Source organism: Pan troglodytes, chromosome 16, assembly GCF_028858775.2.
Source record: "Pan troglodytes isolate AG18354 chromosome 16, NHGRI_mPanTro3-v2.0_pri, whole genome shotgun sequence".
NCBI classification, from domain to species: domain Eukaryota; kingdom Metazoa; phylum Chordata; class Mammalia; order Primates; family Hominidae; genus Pan; species Pan troglodytes.
In genome coordinates, this window is record NC_072414.2 from 12,835,582 (window position 1) to 12,849,620 (window position 14,039).

Consider the following 14,039-nt stretch of genomic DNA (forward strand, 5'->3'; position numbering starts at 1 on the left):
TTAAGAAGCTTTATATAATGGCAATGTCAAAATATGAACTTCTATGGTACGATCACCCTCACTGTCACTTTTACATTTCAGTGTTGATGAATTATGTACTAGTAAACTACTATGCATGTAATTTTGGCTCATTCTCTAAACTGCACTCCATAGAGTAGCAGGCAATTTACAAAAAAAAAAAAATTAAGAGCTTAAACTCAGATATAAGAATTGAAGGATCATATGATGTTCTATAAAACATGTGTACACATAAGTCTATATTAATAAATTCCTATTAAGTAACTCTAGAATTTATAGAAATGCTACTATTAATATATCTGTATTAAAAAGGTATTTTAAGAAACAGATGTGTGAGTCTCATTTTTCACCAAGTTAGCCATCGCTCCCCAATACAGGGGTGCTAAGTCATTATAAAAAAAGATACATGCCACCCTGAAGGTAATTACATATGATTTTTAATATATTTTCTCAGAAAATCAAATTTTTGGAAATATTTAAATTCAAAGCATTCTTTTTGCGATTTTGCATTCTTTTAACCCATTTTTCATTCCATTCCTTCTCATTTAATGTCTTGTTACATAAATTTTAAACATAATTAAATGCGTAAGTCAAAATGTTTAAGAGTATTCTCTGGTATCTGAACTACTTTGCAGGATCAGATATTATACTGTGGAGAGTAATATCAGCACTTTTATAATTATGAAAATGCTTTTATGTCAGAAGATACTTAAGCTGAAGATTCATGGGTTACAAAAAATAAACATTTCAAACTTTAAACTTATTTTCTGGAATGATACTCGCTCTGAAATAATATTCAAAACACTTTTCCGAAATGCATCTAGCCACACAGGAGAATGAGCATGCAAGGAGGTAGAGGGTTGGTGGTGAAAAAATTATAGATTTCAAAGTTATTGTTTGAAATAACCCAAACAAGCAAAACATTAGTATTTTTATCTTGAAATTCTTGGTGAATTTTATGTTCTAGCCCATAATATATTAGTTTATTTTAACACAAAAGTTTCTTCCAAAATGGACATGTCCAAAAGATACACCATGCTGGCGACGGGGGTGGCGGCGGCGGCAGCGAGTTCGGTTGCGCGTGGCGCACCGGGTGGGAGCGGAGACCAGGCCGGGAGCAGGCGCCACCGCCAGCGACCATGGGGAACATGTTGGCCGCCAGCTCGCCGCCCGCAGGGCCGCCACCTCCGCCCTGGCCGCCGGGCTTCACGCTGCCGCCGCTGAGAGGCGGCCTGGGCGCCGGCACCACTAGGAGTCGAGGTTCGGAACGGACCCCCGGGGCTGCAACCGCCAGCGCCTCAGGGGCCGCTGAGGATGGGGCCTGCGGCTGCCTGCCCAACCCGGGCACATCCCAGGAGTGCCACCGGAAGTGTAAGCAGCTGTTTCCCATTCAGATGGAGGGTGTCAAGCTCACAGTCAACAAAGGGTTGAGTAACCGTTTCCAGGTGAACCACACAGTAGCCCTCAGCGCAATCGGGGAGTCCAACTACCACTTCGGGGTCACGTATGTGGGGACAAAGCAGCTGAGTCCCACAGAGGCGTTCCTTGTATTGGTGGGTGACATGGACAACAGCGGCAGTCTCAACGCTCAGGTCATTCACCAGCTGGGCCCCGGTCTCAGGTCCAAGATGGCCATCCAGACCCAGCAGTCGAAGTTTGTGAACTGGCAGGTGGACGGGGAGTATCGGGGCTCTGACTCACAGCAGCCGTCACCCTGGGGAACCCAGACGTCCTCGTGGGTTCAAGAATTCTCGAAGCCCACTACCTCCAGAGCATCAGGCCTTGCCTGGCCCTGGGCGGAGAGCTGGTCTACAACCGGCGGCCTGGGGACGAGGGCACTGTCATGTCTCTAGCTGGGAAATACACATTGAACAACTGGTTGGCAACGGTAACGTTGAGCCAGGCGGGCATGCACGCAACATACGACCACAAAGCCAGTGACCAGTTGCAGGTGGGTGTGGATTTTGAGGCCAGCACAAGGATGCAGGATACCAGCGTCTCCTTCGGGTACCAGCTGGACCTGCCCAAGGCCAACCTCCTCTTCAAAGGCTCTGTGGATAGCAACTGGATCGTGGGTGCCACGCTGGAGAAGAAGCTCCAGCTCCTGCCCCTGACGCTGGCCCTTGGGGCCTTCCTGAATCACCGCAAGAACAAGTTCCAGTGTGGCTTTGGACTCACCATCGGCTGAGCCCTCCTGGCCCCCGCCTTCCACGCCCTTCCGATTCCACCTCCACCTCCACCTCCCCCTGCCACAGAGGGGAGACCTGACCCCCCTCCCTTCCCTCCCCCCTCAGGGGTTGGGGGGGACATCGGAAAGGAGGGACCCCCCCACCCCAGCAGCTGAGGAGGGGGATTCTGGAACCGAATGGTGCTTTGGGATTCTGAGTACCAGGGGCAGTGTGCCCAGTGGGCATGGGGTCCCAGGAGGGATTCCGGAATTGAGGGGCACGCAGGATTCTGAGCACTAGGGGCAGAGGCGGTCAGACAACCTCAGGGAGGAGTGTCCTGGCGTCCCCATCCTCCAAGGGGCCTAGGCCCGCCCCGAGGGGGCAGCGAGAGGAGCTTCCCCATCCGGGGTCAGTCCACCCTGCCCCGCCCACTTTCCCATCTCCTCGGTATAAATCAAGTTTATAAGTTATGGAAGAACCAGGACATATAACAGAAAAAAAAATATATATATATACGTGGGGAAAAAAAAAAGATACACCATGCTTATCTAAGGCTTTTAGTACCTCCTGTCACAGTTGCATATATGCCAGATTGAGGGGCACAGACCTAGGGGAATTTGATAAAATGCTCATTATACAGAACTGTAATACCTATTGTGGCATTTTAATTATGTAAAAGCTTAATGAAATACTACATAAAAAGATACTGTTTATTTTTCTGATAGATTTCATAGCACTCCGTGGTACTGAGATTTTCTAAAATTTAGAAAACAACATTAGTAATTATATTTGTCTACTATAGTAAGTATATTTTTCTTCTTTCACTCTTCAGGCTTTCCATTAATATAAACAGTAAAATTTCCATACATTTCCATTTATTTTAAATCAAAGTAGTGTCAACAAATCTACATTACCTATAGAATATAAAGAGAAGTATGTGAAACTTTATAAACTTTTAAGTTATACTTTCCTAACAGACAACCCCATACCTGCTCTCATGTCATCTACAGCACTCATTTTCAGCAATACTTGTTTAATTAGCCCAACTTCTGTGCTAGTCTGTACATTCCAAACACTTTTTCATAGAATGGCTGTAAACATGCTCCCTATTTCTGCTTGACATGTCACATCACAGTGCTCTAGAAGCTCTGTCATGCGTATTATACTCTCAGCATCCTGGATAATAAAGTTCATGTCCAGTTCAAATTCTCCACCAACCAGCTGAAAGTAAACAGAAAGAAACAATAGTGTTAACATGGGAGGTTACTGATAACAGTAGAATAAAATAATAACAAGAGTTCAAATCTACCACTCTAAAAAAATTTCAAGGCTTTTGGTGTAAAATTACTTTTTATAAAAAGTATAAGAGCTACAGATAAATGACAGGCATTGTAAGCATTGAAACTAGCGAACACTGAAGGGGTGGCCTGCCGCTCCACACCTGTGGGATATCTCATCGGGTGGGATGAGAGACTGAGAAAAGAAATAAGACACAGAGACAAAGCATAGAGAAACAACAGTGGGCCCAGGAGACCAGCACTCAGCATACCAAGGATCTGTACCGGCACCAGTCTCTGAGTTCCCTCAGTTTTTATTGATTATTTTTTTCATTATCTCAGCAAGAGGAATGCGGTAAGAGAGCAGGGTGATAATAAGGCGAAGGTCAGCAAAAAAACATGTGAGCAGAAGAATCTATGTCATAATTAAGTTCAAGGGGAGGTACTATGCCTGGATGTGCACGTTGGCCAGATTTATGTTTCTCTCTGCCCAAATATCTCAGTGCAGTAAAGAATAACAAGGCAGCATTGCTGCCAACATGTCTCGCCTCCCGCCATAGGGCAGTTTTTCTCCTTTCTCAGAACTGAACAAATGTACAATCGGGTTTTATACCGAGACATTCAGTTCCCAGGGACAGGCAGGAGACAGTGGCCTTCCTCTATCTCAACTGCAAGAGGCTTTCCTCTTTTACTAATCCAACTCAGCACAGACCCTACACGGGTGTCAGGCTGGGGGACGGTCAAGTCTTTCTCATCCCATGAGGCCATATTTCAGACTATCACATGGGGAGAAACCTTGGACAATACCTGGCTTTCCAGGGCAGAGGTCCCTGTGGCTTTCCACACAGTGCACTGTGCCCCTGGTTTATCGAGACTAGAGAATGGCGATGACTTTTACCAAGCATACTGCTTATAAACATTTTGTTAACAAGGCACGTCCTGCACAGCCCTAGATCTCTTAAACCTTGATTCCATACAACACATGTTTTTGTGAGCTCAATGTTGGGGCAAACTGGCTGGGACAAAGTGGCTGGGGCAAAGTTACAAATTAACAGCATCTCAGTGAAGCAATTGTTCAAGGTACAGGTCAAAATGGAATTTCTTATGTCTTCTCTTTCTACATAGACACAGTAACAGTCTGAGCTCTCTTTCTTTTCCCTACAAACAGAAATCTAATTTTCACATACATGGGAAAGGGTGATTTCAAATCTAGTAAATCAGAGCAAACTACAGCATGTGATTCCTGGATGGGATTCAGGAAAAATTCCTAAAAAGAGGGTTTGGCCTTTAAAAGTGATAATCAACAGAAAATATAGAATTTACTAAGGATAAATTTTAAGACATGAAATTCATTTTCCTTTTTGATATTACTAGTCTTACAGATAAAGAGATGTAACTGGGGCATAATCTCCATATACAGAAGATGAAGAAATATGAAACTGATACAACTTACAATAAATGTTGCAATAATGAAATGAATGTTAAAAATAAGTTGAACAGAAATATGCAAGGTCTTGTAATGCTTGTTTTTTAAGCACAAATGTGAATTGGGTAAAGAAAGCTGATTTAACAGCAACACATTTGACTTCAATATTATGGCAAATGAGTCCAAAGTCATACTGCCCCTCCCATTTGGTATTTTAAGTACAGTAATAGACAAATACACACAGAATAAAATACCATAATAATACTCTGTTACTCTCTGTTGATCGAATCCCATAGGAACTATTATATTCAGTTATAAGCATCATTCTTAAAAAAGAACACTGTCAAACTGGATATCCTTTTGGTCTAAAGAATGATAAGATTTAGGAATAAAATAATAATCATATACAACATCTCGCAAATTCAAAGTAATTAATTCCTTTGTTCATTCAATAAATAATTTATTAAGGTCTAGAAGTTACTGTTCTGGGAACTAGAATATATGAACATCCAAGATAAAGACCATGCACTAACAGTGCTAAATTCTAGGAACAAAGATTTATATGTATGTATGCATACACTACTTTATTCCAAAAAAAAACACTGAAGGTGGCTACAAGTTATGTAAAGCATGAAGGAAGGCATAAAATATGAGTAGATGAGAAAAGAGGAAGCAAAGGAAAAACAAGATTAGGAACAGACAGGGAGTAGAATTAGGATCAAGAAGTAGAAATAATTTCCTATCACTGAAAGGTATTCGCAAATACTGACAGGTCAGCACAGAATATGATATAAATAAGATAAATAGTAACAATACCACCACCTAACCTTACATGGCGTTTAGTACTGTTTTAAAGGTTTTACATCCATTATGACACTATTCTTATCTTCATTTTACAGAGAAGGAATCATAGGCACAGAGTTATAAGTACGTTGAAGAATGTTACAAAACGGGTAAGAGACCCAGGATCCAAGCACAAGACGTCTGTCTTCGTGCAAGTTCATATAAACATTACAATCTCATTTAAGAATTTTTTTTAGGAGGGAGGTGAGACAAGATGGCAGAACAGAAAACTCCACAGATCATCCTCCTACCCCTACCACAAGGATACTAAGTTAACAAACAACTACACAGAAAAAAGCATCTTCATAAGAGCTAAAAATCAGGTGAGCACTCACAGTACCTGGTTTTAACCTCGTATCACTGAAAAGACAGAAAAACAGTTCTGAGTCTCCGATGCCACCCCTCCCTGACCCCAGCAGCATGGCTTGGTGCCAAGAGCATCTCTGGGTGCTGGTGAAGGGAGAACAGAGCAATTGTGAGGCACTGAACTCAGTGCCATTTTGTTGCAGCAAAAAGGAAAACCTGACCAAACTAAGCTGAAGTCCACCCAAAAGAAGGCATGTCAACCAGACTTAGCCAGAGGGCAATCACTGATACCAGCAGTCCAAACCTGACTGCCCGCAAACCTCAGTACCAAAGGCCACAGTGCTCTTGCTGTCTAAGTAAACTTGAAAGGTAGTCTAGGCCATAAGGACTGCACCTCATAGGTGAGTCCTAGTGCTGAACTAGGCCCAAAGACAATGGACTGAAGTGGCATGGGACATACTGAGATACCAGCTGGGGCAGCTAAGGGAATGTTGGCATCACCTCTCCCCTAACCCGAGACTGCACAGCTTGTGGATCCAAAAGAAACCCCTTCCTTCCACTTGAGAAGAGGAGAGGGAAGAGTTGGGAGGAGTTTGTCTTGCATCTTGCTTATCAGCTCTGCCACAGAAGGACAGTGCACCTTGAGGTCATGAGGCCCTTGTTCCAGGCTCTAGCTCTGGGATGACATTTCTAGATACACCCTGGGCCAGAAGGAAACCCACTGCCTGGAAGGAAAGGACCTAGTCCTGGCAGCATTCATCATCTGCTAACTGAAGAGCCCTTGGGTCCTGAATAACCAGCAGTGATACCCGGGTACTACGTTGAGGACCTTGGTGAGCTTCTGAGACTTGTTGGCTTCAGGTGAGACTATGCACATTACCAGCTGTGGTGGCTATGGGGCAAAACTCCTTCCACTTGATAAAAACAGAAGGAAGAGTAAAGGGGACTTTGTTTTGCATCTTAGGTACCAACACCACCACCGTGGGGTAGAGCACCAAGTGGGCTTTTGGGTTCCCAATTCTAGGACTTGACTCTTGGACAGCATTTCTAGACCTGCCCTTGGCCAAAGGGGAGCCCACTGCCCTGACGGGTGAGTCCCAGGCCAGGCAGTATTCACCACAAGCTGATATAAGAGCCCTTGGTCCTTAAGGGACCATCGGTGGTACTTTGGCAGTACTCCTCATGGCCAGGTGTGGCGGTGGCTACGGGGTAAGGCTCCTCAGCTTTTGGAAAGGGGAAAAAGTGGAAAGAGTGGGAAGGATTGTGTCTTGTGGTTTGAGTGCCAGCTCAGCCACAGTACAACAGAATGCCAAGTAGATTTCTAAGTTTTTTGACTCTAGTCCCTGACTCCTCTATGGCATCTGTGGACCCACTGGTGGCCAGGGGGACTTTGCCACCCTGAAGAGAAGGACACAGGCCCAGCTGACTTTTCTACCTGCCAATTGTAGAGTCCCAGGGCCTTGAGTGAATATAGGCTATAGCCAAGGAGTGATTAAGACAGGCCTTGGGCAAGACCCAGCACTGTGCTTGCTTCAGGTGTGACCCAGCACCTGAAGTGGTGGTGGTGGTCATAGGGGTGCTTGTATCATACATCATACCAGCCCTAGCTTTACGTGTCTCAGAACAGAGAGAGAGAGAGACTCTGTGTTCTTGGGAGAAAGTAAGGGAAGAGAAAAAGAGACTCTGCCTGGTAATCCAGAGAATCACCCCAGATCTTATCCAAGGCCATCAAGGCAGTACCTCTACAAGTCTGCAAGAACCAGTGTCACTGGAAAACCTTCCCAAGAAGGATGGCTACAAATAAGCTCAGGCGATGAAGAGTACAATAAATACCTAACTCTTCAATGCTCGGGCCCCGAGGAACATCTACTAGCATTAACACCATCCAGAAAAACAGGACCTCACCAAATGAACTAAATAAGGCACCAAGAATCAATCCTCGAGAAACAAAGATATGTGACCTTTCACATGGAGAATTCAAAATAGCTGTGTTGAGGAAACTCAAAGAAATTCAAGATAACACAGAGAAGGGATTCAGAATTCTATCAGGTAAATTTAACAAAGATATTGAAATAATCTTAAAAAATCGAGCAGAAATTCTGGAGCTCAAAAATGCAGTTGGCATACTTAAGAATTCATCAAGTCCTTCAAGAGCAAATTGGATCAAGCAGAGGAAAGAATTAATGAGCTTCTGAAGAAAGGCTATTTGAAAACACACAGAGGAGAAAAAAGAATAAAAACCAATGACACATGCTTACATGATCTAGGGAATAGCCTCAAAAGGGCAAATCTAAGAGGTATTGGCCTTGAAAAAGAGGTAGAGAACAGGGTTAGAAAGTTTATTTTGAGTAAACCTTCAAATAACAGAGAACTACCCAAATCTAGAGAAAATATCCAAATACAAGAAAGTTATAGAATACCAAGCAGATTTAACCCAAAGAAGACTACCTCAAGACATTTAATAATCAAACGCCCAAAGGTCAAGAATAAAATAAGAATCCTAAAAGCTGCAAGAGAAAAGAAACAATAACATACAAAGCAGCCCCAATACATCTGGCAGCAGACTTTTCAGTGAAAACCTTATATGCCAGGAGACAGTGGCATGACATATTTAAATTGCTGAGGGAAAAAAACTTTTACCCTAGAATAACATATCCAGTGAAAATATCATTTGACCATGAAGAGGAAATACAGACTTTCCCAAACAAATAAAAGCTAAGGGATTTCAACAACAGCAGACCTGTCCTACAAGAAATGCTAAAGGGGGTACTCCAATCAGAAAGAAAAGGGCATTAATGAGCAATAAATGATCACCTGAAAATACAAAACTTACTGGTAATATAAGTACACAGAAAAATACAGAATATTATAAACACTGTTACTGTGGTTTGCAAACTACTCTTATCCTAGGTAGAAAGACTAAATGATGAATTAAACAACAATAATAACTACAACAACTTTTCAAGACATAGGCAGTATAAGATATAAACAGAAGAAACAAAAAGTTAGAAAGCAAGGAAATGAAGTTAAGGCAAGTTTCTACTAGTTTTCTTTTTGCTTGTTTGTTTGCTTATGCAAATAGTGTCATGTTATCAGGTTAAAATAATGAGTGATAAGATAGCATTTGCAAGGCTCATGGTAACCTCAAACCAAAAAACATACAATGGACACACAAAAAAATAAAAATCAAGAAACTAAATCACCAGAGAAAATCATCTTCACTAGAGGAAGACAAGAATGCAAGAAAGAAGACCACAAAACAACCAGAAAACCAAAAACAAACTGGCAAGAGTAGATCCTTACTTAATAACAACAGTGAATGTAAATACACTAAACTCTCCAATCAAAAGACACAGACTAACTAAATGGATGAAAAGACAAGACCAATTGATCTGTTGCCTAAAAGAAACACACTTCACCTATAGAGACACACAAAGACTGAAAACAAACAGATGGAAAAAGATATCCCATGCCAAAGAAAAACAAAAAAAAGAGCAAAAGTCACTATACATATATCAGACAAAAGAATTTTCAAGACAAAAACTAACTGTAAAAAGAGACAAAGAAGGTCACTATATAAAGATAAGGGGGTCAATTAAGCAAGATGATATAATAATTTCAATATATATGCACCCAACACTGGAGCACCCAGATATATAAAGGAAATATTATTACAGCTAAAGACAGCTATAGGCTCCATAATATCTGCAGACTTCAAAACCTCACTTTCAGCTTTGGACACATCTTCCAGAAAGAAAACAAAGAAACATCAGAATTAATCTTCACTACAGACCAAATTGAGCTAATAGATATTTACAGAACATTTCATCCAGAAGCTGCAGAATACACATTATTTTCCTTAGCACATGGATCAGTTGAAAAGACAGACCATATGTTAGGTCACAAAACAAATCTTGAAACATTCCAAAAAAATGAAATAATATAAAGCATCTTCTCTGACAACAATGGAATAAAACTAGAAATACCAAGAGAAGTTTCAGAAACTATACAGGTACATGGAAATCAAACAATATGCTCCCGAATGACAAGTGGGTCAATGAAGAAATTAAGAAGGAAATTGAAAAATTTCTTGAAACAAATAATAATAGAAACACAACATACCAAAATCTAAGGGATACAACAAAAGTTGTACTAAGAGGGATGTTTATAAGTGCCAATATCAAAAAAGAGGAAAAATATCAAATAGACAACCAAATGCTGCATCTTAAAGGACTGAAGTATCAAGAGCACACCAAATCCAAAATTAACAGAAGAAAAGAAATAATAAAGATCAGAGCAGAATTAAATAAAATTGAAATAAAAAATGCAAAAGATCAAAGAAATGAAAAGTTTATTTTTTGCAAAGCTAACGAAAATTGACAAATCTTTAGCCAGACTAAGAGAGGAGATCCAAATATAGAAAATCAGAAATAAAAAAGGAGACCTTACAACTGATACTGCAAAAGTTCAAAGGATCATTATCAGCTACTGTGGGCAACTACATGCAAATTAGTTGGAAAATCTAGAAGAAATTTATGAATTGCTACACACATAAAACTACCAAGATTGAACTAGGAAGAAATCCAAAACCTGAACAGACTAATAACAAGTTACAAGACTGAAGTTGTAATAAAAGTCTCCCAGTAAAGAAAAGTCTGGGAAATGATAGCTTCACTCTTGAATTCTAACCAAACATTTAAAGAACTAATATTAATCCCACTCAAACTATTCTGAAAAATAGAAGAGAAGGGCATACTTCCAAATAGAGGAGGAAGGAATACTTCCAAACTCATTCTATGAGGCCAGTATTACCCTGTTACCAAAACCAGTCACAGACACAAATTTTAAAAAATATATTTATTGACTGACCAAAAAACAGAACAAATGAGGGATTCTTACCCCAATTTTGTTTGTTATAAATATTTATAATATGTCTCTAGTTCTACAGTAAGGATATAAGCTTGGTTAGTTACATGGCTTTAACAAGTTTACATCAAAAAATATCTCATAAGCCACTGGCACTCTGAAAAAGGTACTGTGATGCATTTCATTGGTTTCATTATAATAAGGTCTCTTGTAAAAATTGTCACTAAGCAAAAAATAACATAACTCTGGGCTACTAGAAAATCCTTAGTTCTTCATAAGTACAACAAACAAGCACCTAACAGTAGAATTAAATTGGACATACTGCCAGAAATTACAACAATGAATGCAAGTTTGAATACTAGCTTCATAGTTCTCAGCCTCAAAAGTGAGAACCTTAAAAGGTAAAAAGACTTTGGGATGACAGTTTCAGTAACACTTGGTTGGGAAAAGATTAGGAAAAATACAAAGAATAACTTTATTCTTAGTTTTTCCTAAAAATGAATTATTAGGGAAAAATATAATGGATATCACGTGTGTAACTCATAAATTACTGACATTACACAGCATAAATATTTTTAAACAACTACATTTACATGTAAGAGTTTTTGAGATATTAGCTTGCTGGTCTAGAAGCAAAATAATTACCACTTGGGGAATAATAGTAAGGAAGAATGAGTTCATATATCAATGTGCAATGGAATCAGAGTATCCACATTTTAAAACTGGAAAAGATGTTACAAACCATCTATTTGAATTGCTCCCTTCATGGAGAGCCTAGCTAGGCTTTTATAGAGACAAATGGATACTGTTTCAGTGACTTTTAATATTTCAAAAAGTATCACGTATCATATCTCACTGGAAAACAAAGTCATATTTATTTAATAGAAATAACAGTAGAAACTGGAGAAGAAGGTAAGGTAAGAAATAATTTTAAAAATTAAATGTTGGTAATCATGGAATCCCGACACCAGGGTCAAAAACTAAGGTAACAGACAGGTAGAATATTCAAATTTCCTGACTAGTCCAGTGATCTTGCCCACCTCCACACTACTTTGAATACAGGACATAAATAATAGATTTAACAAATGCCAAATGTTTACAATAGTGACCATGGAGCAATGAGATTACTGGCGACTTTCCATTTCTTCTTCACATATATTTTTAAATGATTTGCAATGAGCACATATACTATTATAATAAAAACATACGCAAACATGCACACACACATTCACACACATTTAATAGTGAGTCTTCCTAAAGCAAAACCTATAATTGGACAAATCATGTTCAGAAATATGATTTTCCCATGTTTCCTTTTCCATTCACATAATCTTGGAGTATGTTTCATCATTTATAAAACAAGGGTAATGGTTGGTTCTTACACTATGTTTCACTAATTATTGCTGGGACCACTCAAAAGATAGATGTAAAAGTAAATCTACTAACCGATTATGCAATGAGTGCCACTCATGTGGTATCTAATAAACAGTCTTCATTCACTAGAAACATAAGATAATTTTTTTTTTTTTTGAGACGGAGTCTCGCTCTGTCACCCAGGCTGGAGTGCAGTGGCGCGATCTCGGCTCGCTGCAGGCTCCGCTCCCCGGGGTTCACGCCATTCTCCTGCCTCAGCCTCCCGAGTAGCTGGGACTACAGGCGCCCTTAAAAGCCTAAAGGAGAACTAACATTTTATTCCTTACTACACCTATCTATTGAATGTATTTTGCAAGCCATGTGTAGTTTCAAGGTACAGGAAATATAGCGGTAAATGAAACAAAGTCCCTGTCTTCATATAGCTTATGTTCTAATACAGGTCACAGACAATAAACTAGTAAAATGTATATAAATAATATGATTTCAGAAAATGATACTTTTTTATGGTATTTATTTTTATGAAAAAAATATAGTCTTGTAGTAATTTGTTATACAATTTTTTCCTGACTACCTTAGCACTACTTGAAGGCAGGGACTATAGCTTATAAATAAACTCTGCAGCAATAAGCTATGCTCATTGATTGATACATGGTAAATACTTGATAAATGTCTCAATTAAGGAAAGATAGGAGGAAATACCTTAAAGGTAAAAATTCAATACATTCAATAGTTTGATACAGATTACTTACATTACAAGGCAATGTCACATATTAAAGGAAGAAAAACAAAAGGTTTTAAAGTCAGAATAAAATCATTCCTCTAAAGGACTGTTAAATTCCCTAAAACATGATTTTGGGGGAATAATAAGGTCCTCAAAACTAGCATTCAAAGTATTAAACCATCATTGTTGTGTTAAGTAAATTATTTGGCCTCTTGGAGTCTTGATTTTCTTACCAATGAAATAGGAATGAGAGCATAGGAATGAACAGCTGTCATTATAGAAAGGGGTTGTAAGCACAAATGAGATAAATTATGATCCTTTGAAAAGTACAAAGTATTACAGAGAAAGCAATAGCATTAATTCTGGCAGCAGTCTGGAATGGAGCAGTAATTCCAGTCATCTGGAAATACAGGCAGTAGTGAGTCATGGCTATAGACTCAGAGCAGGGAACTGGTTTGGATAAAGTGTGTGACAAGTTGTGGGGGATATTAAAAGGAGCTAGGCAGGGTCAGGCATGGTGGCTCACGCCTGTAATCCCAGCAGTTTGGGAGGCCGAGGCGGGCGGATCACCTGATGTAGGAAGTTCGAGACCAGCCTGGCCAACATGGGGAAATCCCGTCTCTACTAAAAATACAAAAATAAGCCGAGCGTGGTGGTGCATGTCTGCAATCCCAGCTACTCGGGAGGCTGAGGCAGGTGAATCACTTGAACCCGGGAGGCAGAGGTTGCAGTGGCCACTGCACCACTCCAGCCTGGACAACAGAGCAAGACTCCGTCTCAAAAAAAAAAAAAAAAAAAAAAATCAGAGCTAGGCAGGTTCCACACCCAGAGCTAGTGGTCAGGAATCAAATGGCAAGGAATCAAATCTAGTCATACAAGCCACAGTCGGGTCAAACCTGAAAAGACAGTTGCAGTGACCATGGATCCTCAAGAACAGAATAGGAAGGCAATATAAAGTTTGGTAAACAGTCAGGAATCTGGAAATGTGATGAACAAAAAGAAGGATAATGTAAATGAGAGGCCAAATTTGAGATCTTCAA

The 14,039-nt window shown here is 40.0% G+C and overlaps 1 pseudogene; it reads left to right on the forward strand.

Moving 5' to 3' along the window:
* The first annotated feature begins 1,157 nt into the window (after positions 1 to 1,157).
* On the forward strand, positions 1,158 to 2,294 carry LOC100615893 (mitochondrial import receptor subunit TOM40 homolog; annotated as a pseudogene).
* The last annotated feature ends 11,745 nt before the right edge of the window (positions 2,295 to 14,039 follow it).